The sequence below is a fragment of the Theropithecus gelada genome, unplaced genomic scaffold, assembly GCF_003255815.1.
Source record: "Theropithecus gelada isolate Dixy unplaced genomic scaffold, Tgel_1.0 HiC_scaffold_15884, whole genome shotgun sequence".
In the NCBI taxonomy this organism is placed as follows: domain Eukaryota; kingdom Metazoa; phylum Chordata; class Mammalia; order Primates; family Cercopithecidae; genus Theropithecus; species Theropithecus gelada.
The window spans coordinates 2533658-2561584 of record NW_020257641.1 but is presented as its reverse complement, the minus strand read 5'-3'; the positions used below and the strand labels follow the sequence as shown (position 1 = coordinate 2561584).

At 46.5% G+C, this 27927-nt stretch overlaps 1 long non-coding RNA gene across 1 annotated transcript in view; it reads left to right on the top strand.

Annotated features, from left to right (window-relative positions):
* Positions 1-16932, top strand: part of LOC112617171 — a 36776-nt gene extending 19844 nt beyond the window's left edge. Inside the window, exons 2-3 of the long non-coding RNA XR_003117862.1 lie at positions 9378-9465; positions 16818-16932. This is a non-coding gene — a long non-coding RNA (uncharacterized LOC112617171). The remainder of the gene's footprint in view (positions 1-9377; positions 9466-16817) is intronic.
* Positions 16933-27927: the final 10995 nt, after the last annotated feature.

The following is a 27927-nucleotide window of genomic DNA, read 5'->3' as shown; positions in this document are numbered from 1 at the left end:
ACCCTAGAAACCAGAATCCTACTTTCCACAGCTGCAGGTCACCCATTGGCTGCCAGATCCATGCCAGGTTCCTTCGAGTTCAGCTGCAGCCTGCTGACTTGGGCATTTCCCCCCACAGCCTGCTTGGCTGACCACGTCCCCCAGATGGTTCCAAACAGTCGGCCTTTTGAGCCCACAGACACGGTGCCCAGACTTTGCGTCCCCTCCCCGCACCAGTGCCTGTGGTGCCCAGTTTCTCCAGCCCTTGCCAGCCTGTTCCCAGCTTCTGGCCCTGCCTGCTGCATGGTCAGCAGAATTCTCCTGAGCCTCATCCTAGACCTGTATTACAGCAGGTGACAGATAGTCAGTCCCACTCTCTGACTAACAAGCCACAAAATAAACCTTGTGTCCAGAAGGCAACCTCTACCTAATCTATACCCTTAGCTACTTTGCTGTCCCTTGAGGGAAGAGGACAGGTGCCTCTGTCTGACGTCTGTGTCTCTGTCTTTTATCCTCAGCTTAGAGACACAGTGCTGAGTAATAAGAGTTTGTGCTGGGGCTAAGACAACAACAAAAATCCCAGCTTCAGCACTTTATTACAGTGCTGAGTTACTTAATTCGAGTGAGCTGTTTAACCCTTTAAATCATTACAACATCAGTAACAATAGCACCTAATATTTATTGGTTGCATATTTGTCTGCTAAACCCCTTGAGAAGCATTCTCTCAATCCTCTCTGTTACTATGAGAGAGGTTTCATTGTTCTCTCCACTTTGAAGAGGAGGAACCCAAGACGCAGAGAGTTAAGTAACTTGCCTGAAGTCCCTACTGCTGAGTAGAGGAGCTAGATGTGCCTGATTCTGGAGCCCAGACTCCCGGGGACTCAACTTCCTCATCTGTGAAATGTGGACAGTAAAAATGACTTCACAGGACTGAGCAAGAGTAAGGGACATCACTTCTACAGGGTCCCTACTAGATGCTCAGCAATGCTAGGGGAACCACGCTCAGCTCCCCTAGCTGTCCTAAAGGAATCAACATGAGCCACTGACACCCTGGCTGTCAGTAACGATTTGTCCCCATGGCAGACATTGCCTAAGACGAGCTGATCTGCAATGGGAATTGCAGCCGATGGTCTGGAAGGACTTCCTCAACGCTTCCGAAAGAGATCTTGCGGATGCCAGCTCCTTTTCAACTCCGAACATGGAACATGCAGACACCAGCCCTGCTGCTGAGAACAACCGTCTGTCAGAAACATGCTTTCCCTGAGAGGACATCCATTATTAGTGGGACAGGACACAGACTCTTTAGCCAGGTCTATGGGGAGGAGGGGAATGTAGATACCAGTTGTGTGTGCCGCTCCTCAGAGTTGACTCAAGCGTATCATTGAGAACTGCACAGAAAAATTACTTTTTTGAGCAAGACTCAAAATTACTGAAATGGAACTTCTTTCTTTCCAAAATGTCAGAGCAAAGTACTGTCAGACCGACCTCCCCCCTGCTTTTCCCCACCCTCTCTTAACATCATTTAGAAGCTGGTTTTTTGCTCTTCCTTCCCCCATTCATGTCTTTCCTGGCTCTGCTGGGAATAACGTAATTTGGAGTGGGATGTTTTTTCCCTTCCCTTTTGGTCTGTGCAAGTGGTCTGCGGGTTTATTTTATTCCAGATGTTTCTCCCCAACCTGCCTTTTGAAAGAAACCCAGAATTATTTTTAAACAGAATTTGGAGGCTTCCAAATACAACAAATATTTGAACTGCCTGTGGGTTCCTACATTACAAGTCCTTGCTTTGCGGTGGGCAGCACAGAGGCCATGGAGCCAATGGCTCTGGGGACATAGGAGGCCTCGGAGGCTTGCTGCGTGGGCCTGAACTGCCTTCTCTTGCTTTCTTTTCTCCACTTCCTGGGCATCGACCCAAGTGCCCTCTGGCTGCCCCCTGAGATGCCTACCTGAGGAACCCACTTCTGTCCCAGGAAACATACTGCTTAGCTCTTCTGCTGAATTTTGCCAGCACCTCTTTCTCCCCAGAAGCTAACCTGACAGAGAGATTCATATTCAGATAACACAGTAACACTTCACACATTACCTCCTCTCCCGCTTCATACATCACCAGGGACTCTTAATGCCCTGACCCACTGGTTCTCAACTCTGGCTGCACATTAGAATCATCAGAAGAACTTATTGAGATACAGATGTTTGAGCCCTACCCACCCAGATCTGAGGGTTAATGCTCTGGAAACTGGATTAAAAAAAATAGTTTCTACTTTTAATTATAAAGGTAACCTATACTCATAGTTCTTGTTATTGCTGTTAAGGTAAACATTACAGAAATGTTTTAAGCAAAAAGCAAAAATATCCCCTCCTTCCTTGATATTCCAATCCTACTCTTCAGGAGCAAACACTGTTAATGGTTTCATGTGTCTCTTTTCGGAAGTTGTCTGTGTATTTTGCTGAATCATATATGTTTATTTTTTACACCCATGTGATCAAATTATCACCCTCACTTTTGCATCCCCAGTGAACCTTGGAGAACTTTCCGCATTACTATAAACTGAGCGATCTCATTCTCCCTGAGGCTTACATCACTTTGCTGCTGTGGGGGGCCGCAGCTCTCTGGTTGACTATGAAGCTCAGGCCACTGGGGAGGATTGGCTGGAGAGGTGGCTCCTTCACAGGAGAAGGTGGTCAGTCAGTGCTCTCTAACATCTCCACTAACTTCCAGAGCCTCTTAAGAAAATGCATTTTGGAGAAGGAAAGCTTTTCCCCAAATTGTACTCAGAGTGTAGGCTGATTATGTGAAAATGCCTCGATAGAGACTTTAGGTCTTCTGTTGAATGTCTTCAGCATCCCTTTTCCCTAGGGGCTAATAGGAATGAATTGTCTATAAGCTAAAACCATAGCACTAAGATAACGCCACAGCCTATCACTCCTCCCGGGTGATACATGTACGACAGCCTGTGTCAATTGCAGAAAAACACATACTTTTTGAAGAAGAACTTCAAGTACATCCTGGCCCTCAAATGCTTTGTTTATTTAAGTATGGGCCTCAGGAACACTCTAGAGGACCTTGGGAGGAGAGGTTTACCTGGATAGTTCCCCAGTAGAAGCATAGGAAAGAGTGGGCACATCTCAGGGCGATGGTTTTGAGAATGAATCAGTGACTTCACAGAGATGACAAGACTGGCATAAACATGCAATTTGATTTCTTACTTAAACTAATGTCTAGTTTCCCACTGTGTAAGAGCAGGTCCCCTCTGACTTTTTGGACTGTGTTTACCACCCTTTTCCACAGGGCATGCATCAAGGTAGAGAGAACGCCTCCCTCTAGTCTGGCTCTGTCACTGCCTTGGCACGTGATGTTTTCTAAGTCTTGTAACCTAACTGGGAACCAGTCTCCTTATCTAGGAAATGAGGCCAGTACAATAGATGATTTTCTTTTTCTTATAAAACCCAGGCGGGTCTGAAGGTCAGATGATTTTTAAGGTCCTTCCTGGCTTTAAAATTCTAGGTTTCATGACTATGACCACCCACAAACCATACAGGAATTTTTTTTTAAGCCACAGCTGAATTTAGTTCTTTGGAAAAGAGGCGGTGGAATTGCATTACCCAGCTGGGTGCTTCCTATTTAATCTGCTGTTTTCCTGACTCGTGTAGCTCTTTTCCTCCCAAAGCTTTCTGTGAGCCTGTAGCTTGACAGCATCTAGCCTTGATGGTTTGAGCTTTCTTTTTTCCACGATTACCACCACCCTGCCACTTATCTCACTAGGATATCGTCCAATTTAATGCATTGTAATAATAACTATGTCTTGTATGTACATAAGCTTTAACAGTGCACCAAGAATGGTATGTTAGAAAGCACATGGGTTTTTTAGCAAGACATTGTCAGAGTTTGAATTCTGCCTTGTAGCAGCTGCAAATTTGGTTGCAAATACAAACTGTTTCTGGTTAACTTCGGCAGAGAAGGAATTTAAGTGAGGAGCAGTGGGAAGCGCATGGAATCATGGGGCCGCTGGGAGGCCTTGGTGGGGGCAAGATGTAGAGGAGGACAGGCAAGGTCCAGAGGCCACCTCGAGAGCCACCAACTTGGGAGGGGCACTTGTCACTGCTGTTCACAGCCACCTCATCTAATCCCTAAATGACCGTGTGCCTTGGCTTGTCTCCTGAAGGGTCAAAGCTTTAAGCAACCAGAGAGTGAGAAGCTTCCCCTTTAGCTTGGTTTCTGTAGCGGGCAATGGAATCTTCCTTCCACTTACCCTGATGTTCCTCCCAAATAAGAAGTACTGTATATCCTCAAGTGGACATCCAATACAAAGAAAAAGGACCTTGTGGCTTACCTGACATCATACACAAAGATTAACTCCGGTTGGACCACAGACCTAAATATAAGACTGAAAACTGCACAGCTTCTAGAAGAAAGCATAGAATAAGTATATCCGGAGGCTAAGCAGCCAGAATGATCCATGTCCACCACAGGGTTCCACCATCTACTACTACTAGCTGTGTGACTTGTCAAATGAGGAGGACAATCCCTGTCTCCAGGCAGCTGCGTGGATCCAGCGGGAACCTGAATAAGCCCCTCAGCCTGGGCCCTGCCCTCTGTGTAGGGATGTTCTCCCGAACTAACCCGCAGTGTGGCTATTCCCGAGCAAGTTCCAGCCTCCAGGTGTCCCTCTGCTAGGAGCTGGGGGTGCATTCTGAGAGCGGACAGACCATTTTGACACCTCTTGTCTTTTGCAGCTTTGAGAGCCCTGAGATTCAGCCCCTGCTTGGGCCATAGTAGCTATAGGGAGGGTCTTCTCAGGCAGTGAACTGAGAAAGAAGATTGCATGGGGGTCCTTGTGAGACACACCTAGGCACTTTGAAACATAGCTCAGTGAAACTTCTATGGGGAAGTGCTGGAGGCCTGCTTCAGCAGGTGGGAGGCCCCAGTGACATCTGTTAATGTGGATTCATTTGTCCCTCTGGTGCTGGGCCTGAGCGAATTTGGGATGCACATACATCCTTTCACTGGATTCTTGTTATATCCTTTTGAGATCAGCATAGCAAGTACTGTAGATTCTTTTTTTTTTTTCCCCCCCGCAGAGGAAGAAACTGAGGCTAAAGAACAAAAACTTGCTGAAGGTCACTCAGCTTGGGCTGTGGAGCTTGTTTTCCTGCCCCGAGCCCAGCGTCCTTCCCACCATCCAACACTGTTTCCTTTCTTGGTACCTCCATTATTAGAACACCTGGATATTCTTAGCTAACAATGGATGACATAAATAAACACACGGTCATTTCCCCACATTTCCGCACAGGTCCTCTGCAGATGGCAGAGCCCTTTCTCTAAATGCACGGCATGAAAAGGCGTTTTAAAGGTTGGAAAGAGAACTTCAGCATTAATCATCACGGGACAGCGGAAACTGGCTTTGCAAGGGATGGATTGGACTTCAGGGAAGATAGACAGCCCGAGCTCGCTGTCAGGAGATCAGTCAGTGCTGTCATTCCAGGGCCTGGGTGGAGGGCTTCTGCTGTGCCAGGGAACAGGTGTCTGGACTTGGTCTCCCCAGGAGAGCGCCATCTGCTGCCAGTCCTTGTAGAGACTGGACTGAAGCTCTGAGTGCATGATTTGTAGGCCAGGATCCTGCCCTGCCCCTGAGGCTGAGGCCAACGTTGGGGTGGCTGCCTTTAAGGCTGCTCTGGAATTGTCCACGTACTTACTGAGCCAAGGAGGAAGAACCAAAATAGATGCTGGGAGAAAGCAGAGGTCAGAGGCTCAGAGAGGCAGGTCCTGTGTCAGGATGGAAGGGGATGTAGTGGGGGATGGTGTCAATAGCCAATGGGGATGAGGACTAAGGGAAGAGCCCATCTCACAGGACTGCTATGCCTAGCAGAGGGTAGATGATCAATGACTATTTGTTTAAATAATTAATAGTTCAGCAACCAAGGACAGTCTTGTGGGGGTAGGGGCAGCTCCTAAAAAGGGCTATGGTAGGAAGGGTGGGCCAGGAAGGTCTGTGTGGCTGAGCCCCTCTAGGACCCTCAAACTCCAGTGTCAAGTCTTCTGTCCTTTTGAGCCCAAGTGACACCACTAATTTTTTTTTACTCTATCTTGAGGGGGAAGCAGGCCCCCTACGAAGGACATAAATCCCTACAGATGAAGACACCTCATTGAGCCTTTGTCTGTCAGCCAAAAAGGAAAAAGTAAGCATTTGTCTAATTTTCTCAAATTTTAACCAGCCAACAGGTTAGAGATCATGTTTGTTTGTTTGTTTGTTTGTTTTTGGCTTTTAAAATAACCTTTTTTTTAAAGTTAGTATGTGTATTACAGGAAACTGACAAACACAAGCAGCAAAGAACAAAGTCATTCACAATCACAAGCAGTTTATAGTTTGACATATTCTTCTAGGTCCTGTGCGTGTGTAGGCACAACATCCAGTTTTATGGGACTGAGATCGTACAGTATGTATCATGATTTTTCACACGTCATGAATATTTACCAATTCAAAATCCCAAAGCTATATGAGTATTCTGATAACCAAGAATACACTACACCAACTCAAACTGTTAAAAAAAAAAAAGTAATCCTGCCTTTCTTGGGACAAAAATTTCATGAGATCATGTTTTAAATGGAGAAAGAGAAAGGAGAAAGCAAGAAACTTGAATTCACTGAATTACTCAGAAAACTTTAACCAAAAAGTTCCTACAAATTAAGGCTGACCCTAATTGACTTATTTAGATGTTAACCTTTAGAAAAACTCTGTATACATAGAAAGAGTGTGTACATTTGTGGCTTTGAACAAACATTTATGATTCATGGAAGGTGATGACTGCTTTGGCAAAATGGCATGGTTCGGTTTGAAGTTCAGCAGCTCTATTCATCCATTGTGTGACCTTGGTCACTTGGTCCCAGGGTCCCTTCCACCCTTGCTGGGTGAGTGCACAGAGGCAGACCAAAGTGCCAGTTCCAGCCCCCATTTCTTGGCTGCTTGGCTCTCGAGGCGCCTGACTTTCTGACTCGTCGGGGTCATCCAGGTTCTGATGGCTGGGTTAGCCCTTAAGGATGCCTCTTGGCTGACTGGGTTCAGCTTTCTTTAGTTCTCAACTTTCCTTGGTTTCTTAATTTCAATGTTATGTCATCCCTTGGGATCCTGTTGGCCAGGCCCATCCCTGGAGGAGGGTTGACCTCAGCTTTCTTATTTTTCTCCCTTTCTTCCTTCCCTCCTTCCATGTAAGATGAGATGGCTGGACTGGACCAACTCTAGAATCCCTTCCCGTTCCGACTGCTCCATGGTCTGATGAAGGTGGCCACTGGGACATTTGGGCAGGGGCCCCTCTCCACAACCATGGAGGTAGGCATGTGGTAACTCCCCCTGCTACGTCCATACAGCTGTTCTCCTATGAGAAGAGTTAAGATGCTTTCTGCACAAAGTGAGAAAGCAAAAGGGCCAGACAGGACCCATGGGGGGAAAAAGGACAGAAAGCAGATAGCAAAACCAACCTGCCCTCCGAGGGCATGCACACGCAGGGCTGCTCGCAAAGTGGGTTTTCGTCCTGTTCTCAGGCTTACAAGCAACCCATTGTTCTGAGAAAAGAGCAGCTGCTTCTAGGGAGTATTCAGTATTGGGTGTGACTACTTAGGGAAGCGAGTTTTCAGCAGAAGGCCTGAGCCCTCCTCTGACAGGAAAGGAGGAAGTCATTCTGGGCAGGGGATTCGTTTTCCATTGCTGCTGTAACAAATCACTGCCAATGTAGCGGTTTCAAACAACATAGTTTATCATTATACAGGTCTGCAGGTCAGACATGAGCCTCACTTGGACACAGGAATGCATTCCTTTCTGGAGATTCTAGGGGTGAATGCATTTTCTTGTCAGTTGGCAGAATTCAGTTGCACAAGGTTGTGGGACTGAAGTCCCCATTTCCTTGTTGGCATCACTGGGGGGATCCCTTACCTCCCCCCTGGAGGCCTCTCTCTTGTCCTTGTCTATGAACCCTGATATCACAGAACCAGCAGCAGGGCTCCTTCTCACACTGCCACCTCTCTACCTTTCCTTTTTTCACCTCTCTCTATGAATGGGGAAGTTTCTCTACTTTTTTTGTTTGTTTGTTTTGGGACGGAGTCTTGCTCTGTCGCCCAGGCTGCAGTGCAGTGGCGTGGTCTGGGCTCACTGCAACCTCCGCCTCCCGGGTTCAAGCAGTTCTCCTGCCTCAGCTTCCCTAGTAGCTGGGATTACAGGTGCCCACCACCACACCTGACTAATTTTTGTATTTTAGTAGCGATGGGGTTTCACCATGTTGGCCAGGCTGTTCTACATGACCAGCAAGCAAGCCACCCGCCTCAGCCTCCCGAAGCGCTGGGATTACAGGCATGAGCCACGTGCCTGGCTAGTTCTCTACTTTTAAGGACTCGTGTGATTAGACTGGACCCACCTGAACAACCTCGAGTAGTCCCCCCATCTCAAAGTCTTTAACTGAGTCACATCTACCAAGGCCCTTTTGTTTGCCATGTAAGGTCACCTATTCACTAGTTCTGGGCGTTAGAAAGTGGACATCTTGAGGAGGTCGCTAGCTTGCCGCCCACAGGCAGGTTAGGCCATGTGATTTGCTGACCGTCTGCAGATGTTACACTGAGGCAGTAAACCTTTTCCAGGTGACTCATACCACCTGTGCACATTGGGAGACAGTCATGTGAACTGCAGCAAACCAGTGCCAGCTGTGCATTGTGCAAAGCAGGACTTGAATGTGTCCATCAAACGCACTCTGTGGTCGAGCCATCAGATGCCCTAATTAATGTTCACATGGCTTTGTGAAATCCAACTGTAGGCTAGCTTGTAAAGTGTTTTTACAAGAGCTGACACCGATGGAACCTACTCAGCTTGCTTTTCCTGTTCCAGCTTTTTCAGGCACAGTCAGGACCCCCTGGAACTTCACCAGCTCCCCCATTCCCCTCCCATGAGTGTGGGTGGCCCCTCTTAGCCTCTGACCACATACTGGAACCTGCAGAGGCAGTATTAGCAGACCTGAGGTCTTCCTCTGCATTTCATTTGCTGTTCCCTGGCCTGCAATGCCCCTTCTTTGCCCCCTCCCCCGAGGGCCTAGCAGCCCCTCCTACGCAGCCCTCTAGCCCCTCTGTGCTCAAAGTGCATCTGAGGACACCACCTGAGAGCTGTAGGAAATGCAGGATCTCAGGCCCCACCCCAAACCTACTGAAGCCAGATCTGCTGTTTAACATGATCCCTGGAGATTCCTAAGCATGTTGTCTACGCAGCACGGAGGGAGGTGCGGCTCCTCTTCGCTGCACCCCTTCCCGACTACCCCTAGGCCCAGCCAAATAAACTCTTCTTCCTGCTCCCTTGTGCCCCATTGGGACTTCGTTCATAACAAGGGAGTATAACTGGATGGTAAAAGGGACTTTTCCTGTTACCTAGACATTTCAGCCTCAAAGGCAAAACAAATTAGTAGGTGCAAGGAGCCACACATCCACGCAGTGCTGAGACCCTGCCCAGGACAAGCTCGGTGAGTGGAAAACTTCCCTTGTCAGCCCTTCGCCCACTTCCAGCCTCAGATCGAGGCATCAGGGAGGGTTTCCTTGAACAGGGTGGGCGGAGGGCACTGTGTTCCCACCACCCCTGTTGCCCGTCCATGGGGTGAGGCAGCAAGCGCTTCCCTTCACCTCAAGGAAGTGACAAGGGCTGCACGGGGAGCTCTCCCCACACCTGTCAGTGTTTGGGGAAACGTGAGGACTGGTCTGAGGAGTCAGGGCTGCAGTGGCCAATGGTGCCCTGCGCCAGAGGGCAGTGGGGTGAAGGTGTGTGGCTCCCGGGAACCAGATGGGGGTGGTGGAGAGATTTCTTGGAGCCTTTTTAAAGAGGACTCCATCCAAGTGGGCTGCCTGGAAGGGCAAAGGGACCCAACAGATGTGGGCCACTGGGAAACCACAGCCCCAAGGGCTGCTACAACCCTGCCCCACAACTACATCCCAGCCTCATAATGGAAAATGTAGTTGAGGTGGGGTTGCCAGATTTTACAAATCCAAATACAAGATACTCATTTAAATTTCAATGTCAGGTAAACAACATGTATGTTTTTAGTATATGTTACATGAAATCTTTGCAACATACACTAGAATATTTTAAATTTTCATCTAGCTCAACTTCAAATTTAATTGGGCATTCTGTATTTTTATCTGGCAACCCTAAGTTGGGAGCTTTATAGCAGAAATTCAAGTGGCTTCTCCAAGAAACCCACGAAAGCACCCCAAAGAGAAGTCAGCCCTAGAAACCCCAATGTCAGCTCACAACTGAAGCAGTCAGGTAAGATCCTTTCTGCTCTGTCATCCTGGTCCCCCACCTCAATGCCTCATCAGAATAGGGAGTAGGAGGTGGAAGAAGGGAGGGGACAGGAGGAGGAGGAGGAGGAGGAGGAGGAGGAGATGACTACCTCCATCACTTCAGGCGTCCGAGCCAGAGACGAGACACCTTAACTTTAAATGAAATTGAACATTTTGATTATTACCTGGATCAGACACAGACATACAACTACTGTTCTTGTGACTTAAAGAGACCTATGATGTCGGCCTAAGATGGCATGTCTTAGGTGGCGAAGGAAGCAGGTCCTGGAGCCAGGGGGAGAAGACAGTGGGTGAAAGGAGAGTTTCTTCAAGAGTGTGCTCAGCTAAGTAGCAGTGGTTCCCAAACTGATGGCTTATTTGCAGAGCTGTCTTTCTCACTAGCATCTTAGCATTCGTTTGTGTCCCCAGCTCATGGCATGTGTAGTAGATGCTCAGTAAATGTCTGACTGTGTGTGTGGGGTTTTTTTTTTGTTTTGTTTTGTTTTTTTTTGAGACAGGGTCTCAGTTGCCCAGGCTGGAGTGCAGTGGTGTGATCATAGCCCACTGCAGCCTCAAACTCTTGGAGTCATGTGATCCCTCCTGCCTCAGCCTCCCGAGTAGCTGGGACTACAGGTGCATACCACCATGCCTGGCTAATTTTTAATTTTTTCTTTGTACAGACAAAAAGGAAGAAAACTGGGTCTTGTTACGTTGCCCAGGCTGGTCTCCAACTCCTGGCCTCAAGTGATCCTCCCAGCTTGTTCTTCCAAAGTGTTGGGATTATAGGTGTGAGCCACTGTGCCTGGCCATGTCTGAATGTTGAATGTTGACAGCTTCAGTGAATTGACCCCTCTTTCATCTATGGGACTTATGAAGAGAGAATCTTTCTGGCATTGCATAATCCTTCCCCAGGGTGCTTTAGCTGTGGTAACCCTTCTTGTTATAAAACATGCCAGGTATGATGAAGGAGATCAGCTGAGCCGGACTTAGACTCTTCTCTAAGAACATCTGCAGGCACTCAGCGTTCACAGCAGGGCAGATGTAGGTTTCTAGGTACCTGAGGCTTATAGGAACTGGGGTTCATTCTAAGAAAAAGAGTATCAAATTATGACGACAAAATTAGGCATCAATGTGAATATTAATTTAGGAGAAATCACAACAAATCGCACATCCTAACAAGCTAACAAATACTGCATACATCACAACATCTAGAAGCATAACGATATTTGTATTAGTTAACTTGGACATATCACTATAGTATGCTTTTTTCCTACATTTTTGGGCTATATTTTTTTCATATTCTTTTTGGTTGATGTCCTTGTAGGTAGTGGCTACATGTTAGTAGCCACTAACCCTAGGAGTAGGTAGGGTTCATGTTGTTGTTGATGTCTGTATTTTGTGATCAAATCACCAAGACTGCAAATCCTTTTTTCAACATATTCATATGATTCACTCCCCTTCATTAAATTGGGTTATTCAAACAATTATGCTCCAAATGTATTTCTTCCTCGTAATGAAGTACTACTTTGGCATGATCTGATTTTTATAATTATTTTCTCTTCTCATCTTCATTATTTATATTTTCTTAGCTATTATGATTCTTCTTCTCAATTTCAGGCTTTTGTCTATCAGACTTTTTAGCGTCTGTTGTGATAGAACAAAAGAGTTTTCGACATTTTGTAACTTCTTCCAGTCTTTTGTCTTTCAGTTTTTGTCTGAGACTTCTACTAGGATGTTTTCTTCTCAACACACTTGATTTTTGTCGAGTTAATAATTTTGAAATAAAGGCATTCTCAAGAGCAGTTCAAATGCGTTTGAAAATTGCTGAAATGTATTGAGTTACATATTGCATAATCAAATTACTTTTTCGCCACATAGACTGATCTATTGGTGAGTATGTGTAGGGGTTTCATTACCCTAGAGTCTTTTTTCTTTGCTTTCTTTGCCCCTTTCTTTCCATTTCTGTGGCAATTTGGTGCACAGTTTCATCAGGAAGTCTGAGACTTCAGAAGGGCAGGAGGATCAGATACTGTAAGGGTGATCCATTCAGTTGGCACAAGAAATCTGGGGAAGACATTATATGAACAGTGGAATCTTCTTTCTTTGCAGAGAAAAGTGGACAAGCATCCAATTTCCAAATCAATTCTTGGGATAAACTGGTATAACTTGTTGGAAGGCAGTTTGTCAATATGTATTGCAAGCCCTAAAAATATTTATGTCCCCCTCAAATACATGCACATTCCTGTAGTTTGACTGAGTAATTTAATTTAGGTATATTAATTTTAAGAAAATGTTCCTGAAAATGAAAAAAGTATTAGACACCAAGGTGGTGTTAACACAATATTCCTTAAAACAGTTTTTTTTTGTTTTTTGTGTTTTTTTTGAGACAGAGTCTTGCTCTGTTGCCCAGGCTAGAGTGCAGTGGCGTGATCTCAGCTCACTGCAACCTCCACCTTCAAGGTTCAAGCGATTCTTCTGGCTCAGCCTCCCGAGTAGCTGGGATTACAGGCGCCACCATGCCCAGCTAATTTTTTTGTATTTTTAGTAGAGACAGGGTTTCACCATGTTGGCCATGCTGGTTTCGAACTCCTGACCTCAAGTGATCCTCTCACCTTGGCCTCCCAAAGTGCTAGAATTATGGGTGAGACACGCACCCTGCCTCTTAAAACACTTTTGGAGCCAGGTGCGGTGGCTCATGCCTGTAATCCCAGCACTTTGGGAGGCTGAGGCGGGCAGATCACGAGGTCAGGACATCGAGACCATCCTGGCTAACATGGTGAAACCCCAACTCTACTGAAAATACAAAAAATTAGCCGGGCGTGGTGGTGGACACCTGTAGTCCCAGCTACTCGGGAGACTGAGGCAGGAGAATGGCGTGAACCTGGGAGGTGGAGCTTGCAGTGAGCCGAGATGGCGCCACTGCACTCCAGTCTGGGTGACGGAGTGAGACTCTGTCTCAAAAAGAAAAACAAAACAAAACACATTTTTGGAATAAGTTGCTCCAACAATAAATGATTGGTTATTTAAATTGGGAAACATCAACTTGATGGATATTATTACTATTGAAGTTTATAGAAGGTTTGTTATATGGCACAAAATGACTCTTACATAACATTAAGCAAAACAAAAGCAAAATACAGTATTGTATATATGTTTTGATCTCAGCCAAACTAATACTAAATCCCATGCTCAGAAAAAATCCTGGAATATACATGATTTTAAAATGTACACTGTCTATATAAGTATACTATATATTTCATAAACACCCTCCCATGTCAACAAATATAGATTGTGACATAATTTTTAATAGTTGCATAGTATTTCACTGTATGCATGAACAAAAATGTTTCTGATCTTTTAAGACATTCAGACAGCTTCAGATATTTTTCTGTTTTAAGTACACTGCAAGGAACCATCTTGCGCATTAATCTTTAGCCAGTTTTCCAATTATTTCCTCAGGATAAATTCCTAGAAGTGGAATTGCTGGGTCAAAAGCATTTTTAGGGCTTTCGAAACCGATCGCCAAATGACCTTCCAGAGCGACTATAAATGTATGCTCCCACCAGCAGCACATGAGTGTATGGCCTTTCTCTGGTGCCTTTGCCAACAATGACTCTTCAATTTGTTTTAAAATGAAGAAAATAACTTAAGAAAATATGCCTGCAGTAGATTTGAAACTTATTAAATGTATTCAAGTTTTTATTATACAATCCTGGCTTGCTATAAAAATGTTGCTAGGAGTTAACATCTATTCCACAGTTACCATGTCCCAGGCAATGTGTGACATGAGTTAATTCTCTTAGTGCTGCAGATAACTCTATGAGGTAGGGGCCATTACCCACCAATTTCATATGTGAGGAAATGAGACACAGGGGTGCTAAAGGTAACACAGTCCAAGGTAATGAGGGGCTGAACTAAGATTTCAACCCAGGCCACAGCCTACACCATACTATACAGCGTCTCAGTCCCTGCTGAGATGTCCCTAAGCATGCAGTGAACCTTTTAGTTCAGGATTCACCATGGCGCCAGAAATCCCTCTAGTCCATATTCGAGGATGAGTCTCAGTTTAGGCAGAGGCCCCAGAGACCACCATTTAGAAGATTCTGAGAATCTACTACTAGCATGAGGTAGGCTGCCTGTGCAGGACCTGCCAGGACGGAGTTAAACCTAGCCTGCCAGCTCTAGCCCACCGGTCACTTGGGCTGAAGAGTCATGAGAAAAGGGTTATTTGGGACAGAGCTGAGTGTCATGATGTGCCTGCCGCTCTTGTGTTGGGTGACTGTTTCCTCCTGGTCTGCCTGGGGACTGTCCTGGCCTTAGCAATGGAAGTCTTGCCTCCTGGGAAACCCCTTAGTCCTGGGCAAACTGGGTCAGCTGAGCACCATATTTCTGGGGGAAGGTTCTGGCACTTCCTTCCCACCTCAAGACAGGTGTGGGGGGCTTTGAGGGGCTCTGGAGCCATGGGCCTGGGGACAGAGCTAACACCCATGCATCAGACACCCAGAGGACTCATGCCAGATCACACTGCTGTGCTCAACTCCGTCCCTTCTCCCTCTGGGCCTGGCCTCAGATGGTCTGAAACCCAGCTAGTGAGGATGGGGGCTGGGAGTAGAGCCAGGAGAGAGAAGAGACTAGCAACACAGACCCCTGCTCCTCCTCAGGCCGCTTTTAAGCCTGGAGCAAGCCTCAGATTGTGGGAGGAGACTGAACTTAACAGAATTTAAAGTTTGATGTTACACTGGCTTGGACATTTTAAGTCACTGAAATGAGACTTGAAAGGGCGAGGAGCACGGTGGGAGCTGCCAGGGACGTCCCCGGGGGATGGGGAGGAATGATGGCAGAGGGCAGGGGAAGGCTGAAGCTGCTTATGAGCCAGCACTGCCAAAGGCGACCCTCTCAACACTGGGCTGCTTGGAGTGGCCACTGTGGGCCGCACCCGGGCCTTGCCGCATCCTCCCAGCAGGGGTGGAACCACAGCTGCTGCCACTTCTACTGCCTAAGGGGCAGCGGTTTGGGGTAAGAACTCAGGGTCCCCTCACTGCCCCCTGCCCATCAGGCTATGGCAAGAGCCTTTCCTCACCCCAGACGCTGCCTCCTCAAATGGAGCATCCCAGCTCTCCAAACCGCCAGAGCCCGCCCTTCTCCTCCCAAGCAACCACGATAATAAATGATGGCTTGTTGATACATGCGAGACACCGAAATAGGTTCTTAATAGACATTATCTTCTTTTGTCCTTATAATTTACCAGTGAGGTATTGTTACCATCCTCATTTTTCAGAGGATCAGAGAGGTTAAGGAACTTACCCAGTCATTAAGTAGTGGAGTGGATTGGAAACCTGTTCTGCCTCCATCCAAAGCGCATGTCCAGTTCACAATTCTGCACGGCTTCCTAGCTCTTACCTAGCCTAACCTCCCAGCTCCCCACCAGGCACCTGGGAGGGGCATCTTTGCACTGGGACCTTGGTGGGGTAGCTGCGTTTCCACTATTCCTACTTGAAACCTGGAATGTGTTTTTTCATGGAAACAATATGATGAATGGTTCCTTCCACTCCACAGTGGTTACTTATTGGTTCAGTCGCCGTGTGTGACCTGGCTTGGGGTTCTGACCACACTCGATCATGTGATTTCCCAGGAAGAAAACACGTCCTGGGTTCTAAATAGCAAATTCCAAACACACTGTTAGGACACAGCTTATTTGTGAGTTAGGGAATGTCTGCCTGTAAATGATTTTAATTTATGTGACAAGAAAAATAAACTGGGCTCTTTCATTATGCTATTTGGGTTGTTGGTTTACACAGAAGGGAGGCCACCCTGCAGTTTGTCCTTCTACAAGGGCGTCATCTGTTTGAATTATTCAATCTCTTCAAAGAGTTTGTGGCTAAGTCTATGGTACTGGAGAAGCATGTGGTTTAGTGAGTGAATTAAAAGTCAGGAGATGTGGGTCTAGCCCTCTCCTTGCCCTTAACCAGCTGTGTGACTTTGGGTGAGTCATTGTACCTCTCAGGGCATCTGCTTCTCAATCTGTACAATAAGGAGGTGACTCTTGAGAATCCCCAAGTTCCCTTCCAGTCCTCAGATCCCATGAAGAACAAGGAGCCTCAGGTGCAGAACTGCCAATGACAGGTCTGCTCAGAAATCATGCTTCCTTCTTTTGCTTCCCTTTGTAATTTTTCAAGAAAAATTCTTTAGTAATGGTGTTCTTGAGCTCTGGCAGATGAAAAAAAGAGAAAGTCAGGTTCTTTGGGGTTAAATGGAGCATTTAATAAGGGCTAAGCAAAAAGATGTGTGCTGGCCCTTTTTCTCACGTTGGATGTTTGGTTAATCGATCAGCAGATCCTGGCACCCAAGTGACAACCTGCATTGAAAAGGCGGAACTTGGCTCTCCTGCCCTTCCAGCTGTAAGAGCTTGAAACCGAAGCTATGGGGGGAATGTCTTTCATTTCCCCCTGGAAGCTGGGAGGACGTTCAGCTTAGCATTGCCAACTGTGTAATGTGGGCTTGCCTCTAAAAGAAGCCTTTTTCCTTGGACGTCTTTCAGGCCACAGTATTCCCTTTGGCACCTCCACCCACTTGGAACAAAGCCTGATGTAAAGTCTGGGTGCAACTCAGACCGGCCTGGGAAAGAATTTATTTAATAAATGGTGGAAAGTGGCTTCCTTAATGTGTCTTCAGTGGCTTTTTTATAAAGCATTTGGTTTGTCTACTTGTGTGTTTTTGCTCCATCTCTTTCCACAAAGATGGCTTATAGCAGGGATACTTACAACAAAATGATGCTGGGAAAATAAAAACAAAGAAGTAGAGAATTAGGCCTGAGAGAACTAGGAGTAGAGGGTCAAGATTAGATACAGAGGAGCATAGATGTGTAGTCTAGGAAGGCCAAGTAGTTGTTACAGCTGAAATTCAAATTCAATTAGCTAAAATGTTCCTAGTGTCAAAGGAAGAATGGGCTACACAGTTGCATAATCCTTAGTATGAGGGAGAAGGAAAAGGTTCCAGTTATTCAGAGGAATGTTCTCTTGCCCTATTCCTTTAATAAGTATCTATTAAAGGCCCACCATGTGCCAAGCACCATGCCAGGCAAGCGCTGCACTCACCCCCCAGGAACTCAATGTCTAAAGGAGACTGGGTGAAAGAACTATATTTGTGTGCCTCCCATGTGCCAAATACTATGCATTTAGTTATGCAGTTACTGTATGTTTGACACTATGCATTTAATTATGCACCTGCTGTATATCAGACACCATGCATTTTCATTTAACCCTCATAAGTACTTAGGTCAAGTAGACACTGTTACCTCTGTTTTACAGATGAGAAAACAGAGTCTCTCCCTGCAGTGGGTAAGTATCGAAGTTAGGATTCACATCAAGGCCATTCTGTCTTCTTTATGTTGCTATTGGTGGTCTAACTTCCACTATTTATTTTCCCTTCCCTTTCTTTTCTTCTTTTCCTTTTCCTCTTTTTTTTTTTTTTTTTTGAAACAGGATCTTGCTCTGTTGCCCAGGCTGGAGTGCAGTGGCATGATCATAGCTCACTACAGCCTTTACCTCCTGTTTTCAAGTGATACGTCCACCTATCCCCTCCTAAGTAACTGGGACTACTGGTGTGTGCCACTGTACTGGCTTATTTTTTAAAATTTTTTGTAGAAATGGGGTCTTGCTATGTTGCCCAGGCTGGTCTCAACTCCCGGCCTGAAATGATCCTCCCAATATGGCCTCTCGAAGTGTTGGGATTACAGGCTTGAGCCACCACAGCTGGCCCCCTGTTCCCTTTCTAACAGAACTTCAGCTTTGTTTAATTATTTACCACTCCTCAAAATAGCTACCATGGGCCAAGGGTCAATGACCCCATTTCTAATTCTTGTGGGCAGGATGGGAAGATTGATTAGCCAATCACAATAATCCCCTGTGCCTGGTTTAAGAATCTGGGCTTAAGCCAATTATTATGTGACATTCTCCTGGTGATTGTCTTAGGTCTAGGATGACAGAAGCAGGCACAGTAAGACTGAAGGAATGGCCATCAATTCCATATTTTGGGGAAAGGCTCTTCTATCTGTCTTGCTGGAAATAAACTAGTAGGTATGTTGCTGCTGGCAGCCCTTCTGTGACTCTGGAGGAAGCTGACTCTTCTGATACCAACTGTTCTGACACCAACTGGTGTACTGTAATATGATTCCCCAGATGCAAATACAAATACCCAGAGTTAGTGGAGACTCCACACTATAGGGCACAGTCCCCTACAAGACTGTTTCACTTCAAATGCCAGCCACAAGGTGGGGTCTCAGACCACCAGCATTTCTGACCAGCTGGCTACAAATCTGAGTGTTCCCACAATCCCTCTCAAGTTCAATAATTTGCTAGAATGACTCACAGAACTCAGGAAAGCCTACATTATGATTATAGTTTTATAATAAAGAATATCAATCAAGAGCATAGGGTAAGGCCTAAGAGCTTCTAGAATGCAGAGCTTCTGGGCCCTGTCCCCATGGAATTGGCCCATATCACTCTCCCAGTGCATCAGTGTGTTCATTAACCAGGAGCTCCACTGAGCTTCAACATCCAGAGTTTTTATTAGAGTGCCATTCCATTGGCATGACTGAACATTTGCCACATGGTTGAACTCAATCTCCAGCTCTTCCTCCCTCCTTGGAGGTAGGGCTGGTTCAAAACCCCAACCCTCTAATTACGTGGTTGATCTTTCTGGTGACCAGTCTTAATCCTGAACCATCTCAGCATAAACTCAGGTGTAATCCATGGAGCTCATGAATAACAAAGACACTCCTATCCCTTGGGAAATTCCACAGAGTTTAAGAAGCTCTGTGCCAGGAACCTGAGACAGGACCAGACAAATTCTTCATTATACAAACCTGACCTTCAGACAAACCTGAAGGTTATGGAGAAAATACCGATAGAACAGAAGAGAGACAAAGCCAGAGCCCACACTACTCTGCATTCTCTGAAATATGAGCTAGTACTTTCCTCATCATTTAAGCCAGTTTGAATTGGGTTTCTGTCACTTATAGCTAATTGATCTTACACTGACTATTATACTTTGAAGTGCAAGAAACAGAAACCCCAACAAAAAATAACTTAAACAATAAGAACTTCTGTTATTCCACAAAATGAAAATCTGGAGGTAAAACAGTTCTAGAGTTTTTATTTTTTAACTCAGGGCTGGGACAAGGCTGGCACAAAATTTCAGGAGTCCAAAAAAATTCAATCAGCAAGATAAATAGTATTTATTACAATATTTAAAAAATGAAAATTAATGCAAAAAATTGGGAATAAAATATCAACATTTTAAGTAAAGATAATCAGCATTACTGATTTTTTTTTTTTTTTTTTACTCTGGGCTTCAACATCACTCAGCACGGCACTGTTACTAACCCTGTGTTTATTTAAAATTTTGGTATTTTTTCAAAATTTTGGATATTTGCATTATTTTTATTTTTAAAACTTAATTCTAGGCTGGGCACGGTGATTCACACCTATAATCCCAGCACTTTGGTGGGAGGATTGCTTGAGGTCAGGAGTATGACACTGGCCTGGGCATCATAGGGAGACCCCTGTCTCTACAAAAAAGATAAAAATTAGCCAGGTGTGGTAGTGCATGCCTGTAGTCCCAGCTACTCAGAAGGCCAAGGTGGGAAGATTTCTGGAGCCCTGGAGTTCGAATCTGCAGTGAGCTATGATTGCACCACTGTACACCAGCCTGGGAGACAGAGTGAGACACTGTCTCATATATATATATATATATATATATATATATATATAATCTTGATTACTGAGATTGAGATTTTGGGCACCCCTTAAACTTTGTGCCCTAGGTGAGTGCCTTCCTGACCTGGGCCTATTCCCACTCCATTTCACCTTCCCATCCTCAGATGTTGACTGGAGACCTCAGCTGGTTTCCCTTCATGGTTGTAAGCGGACTGCCACTATTCTGGGAACAACAACATCAAACAAAAACCAAAGAGTGTTTTGTTCTGCGCATCTTTTTCATCAACAAGGAAAACTTTCCCAAAACCTCCAGCAGACTTTCCTCACTGGCCAGAATTGCACCACATGCCATGTCTAAACCAGTCACTGACAAGGCCGAGGGAGCACCCACGCTTGGCTGACAGCAATCACACTGAGCCTGGGGAGGACGTTGTTTTCCTTGAGCACCTGGCCTTGTGGAGGCTGGATCCCTGATCAAGTTCAAGACTTTACCCCAAAGAACACATACTATGTAAAGTTTAGAAAGAAGCCACACAACTCACTTCTCAGCCTTTTGGCTAAGATTAAGTGCAAAAACAAGCCACACTAGTCTATGGCATAGAACTCAAGAGTGTTGTCACCTTTGGGGAGGTGGATGAAGGTACTGATTGGAAGGCGGCATGAGGGCAGCTTGTGGGATACAAGTAATGTTCTCTATTTCTTAATCTGAGTCATGGGTACTTGGGTGTGTTGACCCAAGTACCCATGACTGTAGGCATGATTTGTGCACTTTTCTGTATGTATATTTGAGGCTCAAAGTGTGGTCCATGGCCCAGCAGCATTAACATCACCCAGGAGCTTGTTATAAATGCAGAATTGAGGTCCCAGCACCTACTGAATCGGAAGCTGCACTTTAACTACATTGCCAGGCAATACACTCACACGTTAAAGTTCGAGAAACACAGTATTATACTTCAATTTTTAAAAACTGCTTTCATAGGAAATATTGGGGCTTTCCCAGCAACGAAGGTGGGGAGATTGGGTTTGGGTAGAGCAGGAACAGTGCTGACTCGAAAGCCTGTTACAGGGTTTACAAAGTAGCTACTCACCAGTCCCTACTCAGTGGCAGCTGCTTCTGCCGCTCTTCCTCTCTTCAACTATTCTTCACCTTCTCTCCTTTCAACAATTTGTTTTTCATCAAACAGGGGCTCAGGCAGCACCTGGGGGCTCAAAACACACTGGATGTCACGTGGTAAGGACAGCCACATGAAGTAAGCATGAGATGGCGATCTCCTCTGAAATATGAGTCTCATTCCTTTGAAAATAGCAAAGAATTATCCAGAGGCGTTGGGAAAATGGTAAGAAAATCTTACCTCTATTGAGAAAGAGTGAATGCCAAAGGCCTCCCTTCACCTGCTCCATTGCCTGTAACCAAGCACTCACCCACCTCAGCTGGAGACATTAGATTGAAAACAAACTCCCAGTCCCCATTTAAAGAGGTCAGCCGTGGGCAGTGAGGATGGGATGCTCATGGAGGTGAGGTGTGTGGTGCCCCACAGTGGGGGAAATGACTTAAAATACACATTAGCGTAATGGTGATTTCAGCCTAACACAGCTTGGTAAGGAACAGTGGTTCTGCAAGAATCCTTTGTATATGGTTTGCCAGAAGGAACATAAACTGAGATTCTAAACTCCAGAAACACAGGCATTTTAGGAACTGTCCGCTTTATTCCTTTTGCTCTTATTTAAGATAAAAATTCTGCCTCTGATTCCTGCCTGCAATTTCAGGTCACCCAGACCCCTATTTGTGCCCCCATCCCTTGGTGCTGAAGACCCCCTAGGGACAGCAGAACAAACTAGCTCAGAGAGGGGACCGGGAGATAGGAGCAGGGGAAGAGGTATCTTCTAATACGTATCAGGTACATTCTCCTTTTAAAGACTCAAGTTGGCCAGGTGTGGTGGCTCATGCCTATAATCCCAGCACTTTGGGAGGCTAAGGCGGGTGGATCACCTGAGGTCAGGAATTCGAGACCAGGCTGGCCAACATAGCAAAACTCCGTCTCTAATAAAAATAAAAAATAATTAAAAAAAAAATTAGCTGAGTATGGTGGTGCATGCCTGTAATTCCAGCTACTTGTGAGGCTGAGGCAGGAGAATTGCTTGAACCCGGGAGGTGGAGGTTGCAGTGAGCCGAGATCGCGCCACTGCACTCCAGCCTGGGCGACAGAGCAAGACTCTGTCTGGAAAAAAAAAAAAAAGACTCAAGTCCATGGCAAAGTTAGCCATGGGGGAACTGAGAAAGGTTCCAGGAAGCTGTGGCCTAGTAATCAGACAAAAGGTGTATCCACCACCCAGGGGCCCACATAAAAGCTCCTGGGTAACCCACATCTACACTCATAACTATGGGCAGGGCCAGCTTCCCGGGGGTGCAACCAGTGCAGGCTTATGGGGCCCCACACTCACAACAGCTCTGTCATTGTCTGAGACTTTCTTTTTTTTTTCTTTCTTTTTTTTTTTTTTTTTTTTTTGAGACGGAGTCATACTCTGTTGCCCAGGCTGCAGTGCAGTGGTGCAATCTTGGCTCACTGTAACCTCCACCTCCCAGGTTCAAGCGATCCTCCCATTTAATAACTTTACACAAGGGGCCCTGCATTTTCATTTTGTACTGGGGTCCCCAAATTATGTAGCTGGTCCTGAATGCTAGAATGGCCAGCAAGGGGAGATGTCTTTTGCCTCTACCCCACCCCGAGGCCCAGGGTGCCCCATGAAGAATCGGATCCAACTTGTCCTGAGTCTTTCTGCCCCCAGAATGGCCTTTTTCTCCAGCTCACTGCTTTAGGCCTTCTCTGTCTTGTTCTCAATCCTTTCCTCTCTATCCGTACATATTAGTTTTCTACTGCAGACATAACAAACTACCATAACCTTGGTGACTTAAACAAGATGAATGTATCATCTGACAGTTCTGTGGTTAGGAAGTCCCACCTGGGTCTCGCTGGGCTAAAATCAAAGTATTTCCTCGAGGCTCTGAGGTGAGAATTTGTCTCCGTGTGTATTCCAGCTTCTGGAGGCACCTGCCTCATAGCATTCCCTGGCCTCCTCTTCTGCCTCCCTCTCCAGCTTGCAAGGACCCTGCGTGATCTCCTTATTTGAAGGTCTGCTGATTAATCCCATCTTCAACCTTAATTCCCCTTTGCAATGTAAACTAACATACTCACAGATTCTGGGCATTAAAGTGGGGACATCTTTCGAGAGGGCCACTTTTTTGCCTACAGCACCTTATCTTTTTCCATCTTTCCCGAATCTGGAGTCCCAGCTTATCTTCTCCCTTGGCATGTTTTATTTAAAGCTCTTTCATGTTAACCATAAAGAGAAACTGATGGAAAAAAGAAAATGGTGGGGGGAGAGAGGTGAAGGAAGAACTAAACATGTTCATCACCTTGCGATTTATGTTTTTATGTTCAAAACTCCCTTCACTACTTCCGCCTCTGTTTAGCACTACTACGCCTTATATACTTGAAGATCTAGAAAAATTGTAAACCTTGAAGGAAACTATACTTATGAAAAAGTGGTAGGAATCATACCCATTGAGGAGGTATAGGAATTGAGGTCTTACAAAAGTGCTTTTCAGAAGGAGACTAGAAGAGAGAGATCCCCAAAAAACTGCATTTCCCTCTTCTGCTTCTGAATATGGAATCTATACTCTGGATCTGACTAATTGCCTGAGACTCTTAAATTTCCCTGGAAAGTCTTCAGTCCCTTCCTCCCTCCAAGGTTCTCCCCTCCTTTGAAGGGGCATGCGGAGCTCCGAGTCAACACAAATGTTCCCCTGTGGGTCCCTTACACCCGTGTCTCCCCTGGCTGGGACTCGAGCATTGCAAACACGAGCTTTTGGGCATATTGCTGAGAGAGGATCCTGGCGTGGCAAGTGCAGCCAGCTGGTCTCGTACCCACATCTTTTCAGTAAATTTCTCTCAAGCATATGTACACACACAAATACGCCTTCTGTCGAAAGCAATGAAATACTCTTTCACCACAGAGGCTGGAGAAAATGTGCAGAACCATGAAATGAAAGCAGTGCTTTCGGGTCTGTGGATGGTTTTTCATGGAGTGGAGACCCTGTTGTCACCATTGCTGAGCACTCGCAGGCCGCGTGAAAGTCTGGTGGGACACGCTAGTCTCCAGTGCGGGCTCCTGGGAGAGCATCCCTGTCCAGCCTGGCTAAGGAGGCTTCACAGTCAGCCCTGTCGCAGGACCCTGTCTTCCCTTTTTGGCGGCACAGATCACTCTCGGAGATCACTTTATGGATCTGCTCGTGTGTTGTCCAACTCCCCACCGGAATGTAAGCCCAACCATCTGTTCTGTTTCCTGCTGTTTCCCCCAGTGGACTTAGATGCCCAGTCCACTCTGTCACATGCCTGGGTGTGGGTAAAGTGTGTCTTTGTTCTGGGCCCATGGGTCACTGCACTTGTGGGTTGGGCCACCCTCCCCTCTGCCACGGGGTTGCCTACCTGACCCAGCTTCTGGCCCGTCTGCTTCTCCCTCTGGAGAATCTGACCTACAACAGGGACAGGCTTTGCCAGCTAGCGGTCACCCTGCAGGAGACATGGGGTGCACCAGGTCCTGGGGAGCTGAAACAACAAGAAAGCAGAGGAAGCTGGTTCCTGCCAGGACTGGGGCAACAGCAAGGGAAGCCAAGGTTCCACCGGTCCTTCTCAGGGCACTGTGCAGTGGGAGAGAAGCAATGAGCCCTTACAGCTCAGCACCGTGGTGCTCTCACAGGGCCAACTCTGTGCTGCTGGGCACAGAAAAGCAAACTGCTCTTTCCCTCTGAGGGCAGCCTGGGAAGGCTTCCAGGGGAGGGGATCTTGAGTCAAAACTTGAAGAATGAGTGGGGGCATGCCAGGGGTGAGAAGATGAATGCAAATCCCGTTACTCCTGCTGTGCGAGATGCTCTCCTTAAAAGAACTCGTTCGTCTGTCTCTGTCTCTCTCTCTCTCTCTCTTTTTCTCTCTCTCTTTGAGACAGGGTCTTGCTCTGCTGCTCAGGCTGGAGTGCAGTGGTGAGATCATAGCTTATTGCAGCCTTGATCTCTTGGGCAAGCAATTCTCCTACCTCACCCTCCAGAGGCGCTAAGACGACATGTGCAAGCCCCATGCCGGTCTAACCCTCCAGAGGCGCTAAGATGACATGTACGAGCCCCCATGCCGGTCTACCCCTCCAGAGGCGCTAAGATGACATGTGCGTGCCCCCACGCCGGTCTAACCCTCCAGAGGCGCTAAGATGACACGTGCGAGCCCCCATGCGGGCCTAATTTTTATTTTTTATTTTTTGTAGATGTAGGGTCTCACTTTGTTGCCCAGACTGGTCTTAAACACTTGGCCTCAAGTGATCCTCCTGCCTTGGCCTCCCAAAGTGTTGGGATTACAGGTGTGAGCCACCACACCTGGCCTTCCCAGTTTCTTTCTCTGTGAAAGAGTGATAAAAGCCCCTCCATGCTTTGGGCTTTTGGGGGTCACAACAATGGGAGCTCAAGCGCCTGGCACTTGTAGCAGGTAGCTCTTATTCCAGGTGACAAGGTGGCACACACTTCCTGTCTGCTCTCTGCCCTTCATTCCCTCCCTATTGCCTTGTCTGGGTTCAAACCCTCTTCCTTGCCCAAGCTTGCATTGCAGCTGTTGTCTGTACCAATTTCACCATTAAGTCCCATGTGCCTCAGTCAGGGATGTGGGGTCAGTGTGACCCCTGACCAGTAGCCCAGGCTGCCCCCTGGCCATTTTATTGCCTTCATCACTAGGATCTAAGCAGCCCCCTGGGGCTGGCAGTGACCCCCAGCACAGTTGCTGTCATGGCCTGCCAACTCCGCCTGCCTCACCCTTTGCTGTTTCATAGCCAAGCCCCTAACCAGGCTGAGTCTGAGGAACAGAGTAGGGGCAGATCGAAGGAGTGGTCATTTGAGGGGCATCCCATGATAACATCTCCAGCAGCCAGATTCTGCTGCTTTGGGGAAGTCACCCATGCTTTGTCCCACCCCTGCCACCTTCTTTTGCTATATTTTTCTCAGGGCCATGGAGAAAGGATTCATGAGCTCATGTCTCGGAAATGCTTTGAAGATGAGAAACACTGAGCATTTTCCCAACAGCCCTCAATTTACTTTTTCAGCATTCTCTCTGGGCTGTCAAGCCTTTGTAGTTATTTTTATAAATAGCAATTGCTGGCTGCTTCCATTTTTACCCAGGAAAACTCCACCTCCAGCTGGAACTGGCTGCCATCCTACAGCAGACCAGCCATGGGGCTAGATCTGTCCCCATTTCTCTTGACCAACTCCCTTTGCACATCCCTCCCTTTGTTGCAGACCCCACCTCACTGTCTCTTGTACGCCTCCAGTGCCACCCTGTCTCCCTGTCACCAAGCCACTGATCTGTCCCAATGACTCTTCATACACAGCCCAAGTTCTCCAACATGGCACACAAGGCCGTCTGTGCCTTGGCCACCACTCACCTGTTCAGCCACATCCCTGGTCTTGTCCCCTACCACTTCTGGGCTCAGTCATCCTGAACTACCTCTTGTTCCCTGAAGCAGGCCAGGTCATGGCTCTAGGCCAGGAGGGAAGACAGTCCATGGAAAATGGAGATGGAGCCTGGTGGTGGGTCTGCCCTGGTATGGAGGCTAGAGCAGGCTCCTTGACTGATGCACAGTTATGTTTTGTTTTACTTTTTGGAGTCATGGCCTCACTCTGTCAGCCAGGCTGGAGTGCAGGGGCTCAAACATGGCTCACTGCAGATTCAAGCTCCTGGGCTCAAGTGATCCTCTTACCTCTGCCTTTCAAGTAGCTGGGACTACAAGTGCCAGCCATCCCACTTGGCTAATTTTGTTTTAAGAGATGGGGTCTCTCTATGCTGCCCAGGCTAGTCTGGAACTCCTGGTCTTGAGTGATCCTCCTGCCTTGGGCTTCCAAAGTTTGAGCCATCATTTAAATATTTAAATGAAATATTTAAATAATATAAAAACTCATGGGGAATAATGTAATGAATATTTATGATACAATGAATACAATGAACAACACAATGGCCTAATAAATGACAAGTCACCTTTATTATCTATGGACCTCTTTTTACCCTCCAGCTCTCCCCACCAATGAAAACCATTATCAGGCTGGGCGCGGTGGCTCACACCTATAATCCCAGCACTTTGAGAGGCTGAGGCAGGCAGATCACCTGAGGTCGGGAGTTCAAGACCAGCCTGACCAACATGGAGAAACCCTGTCTCTACTAAAAATACGAAATTAGTCGGGCATGGTGGTGCATGCCTGTAATCCCAGCTACTCAGGATGCTGAGGCAGGAGAATCACTTGAACCCAGGAGCCGGAGGTTGCGGCGAGCCGAGATTGTGCCGTCGCACTCCAGCCTGGCAACAAGAGTGAAACTCGGTCTCAAGAAAAGGAAAACCATTATCATAAGTTTGGTGTCTAATATTTCTAGGCAAGTCTTCATGCTTTATGTGTATACGTACCTACATAATATATAGCATTGTTTTGTGTGTTCTTAGACTATGTAAATGCTGACTTGCTGTACATATCCTTATGAGATTTACCCTCTGCTCAATAAGCTAACCCTTGCTTTCTTGCTGATACCAATAATAATCTTTTTATTACAGTCTTAACAAGAGTCATGCCAATCAGTGAGGTTCTAAGGGTGGGAGTGGTAGGAGCAGTCTAGGCTGCAGGAAGGAACATTTTGTCACAGGCATTGTTTAGAATTGCTGGTGCATGCATGCTGGTAATAAAAAGCAGACCAACTTTCAGTGTCAGGCTGCCCTAACAAATACCATGTACTGGGTGGCTTAAGCAATAGACATTTCTTTCTCACAGTTGTGGAGGTTGGAAGTGGAAGGTCAAGGTGTTGGCAGGGTTGGTTTCTCCTGAGGCCCTTCTTCTTGGCTTGTGGATGCCGCCTT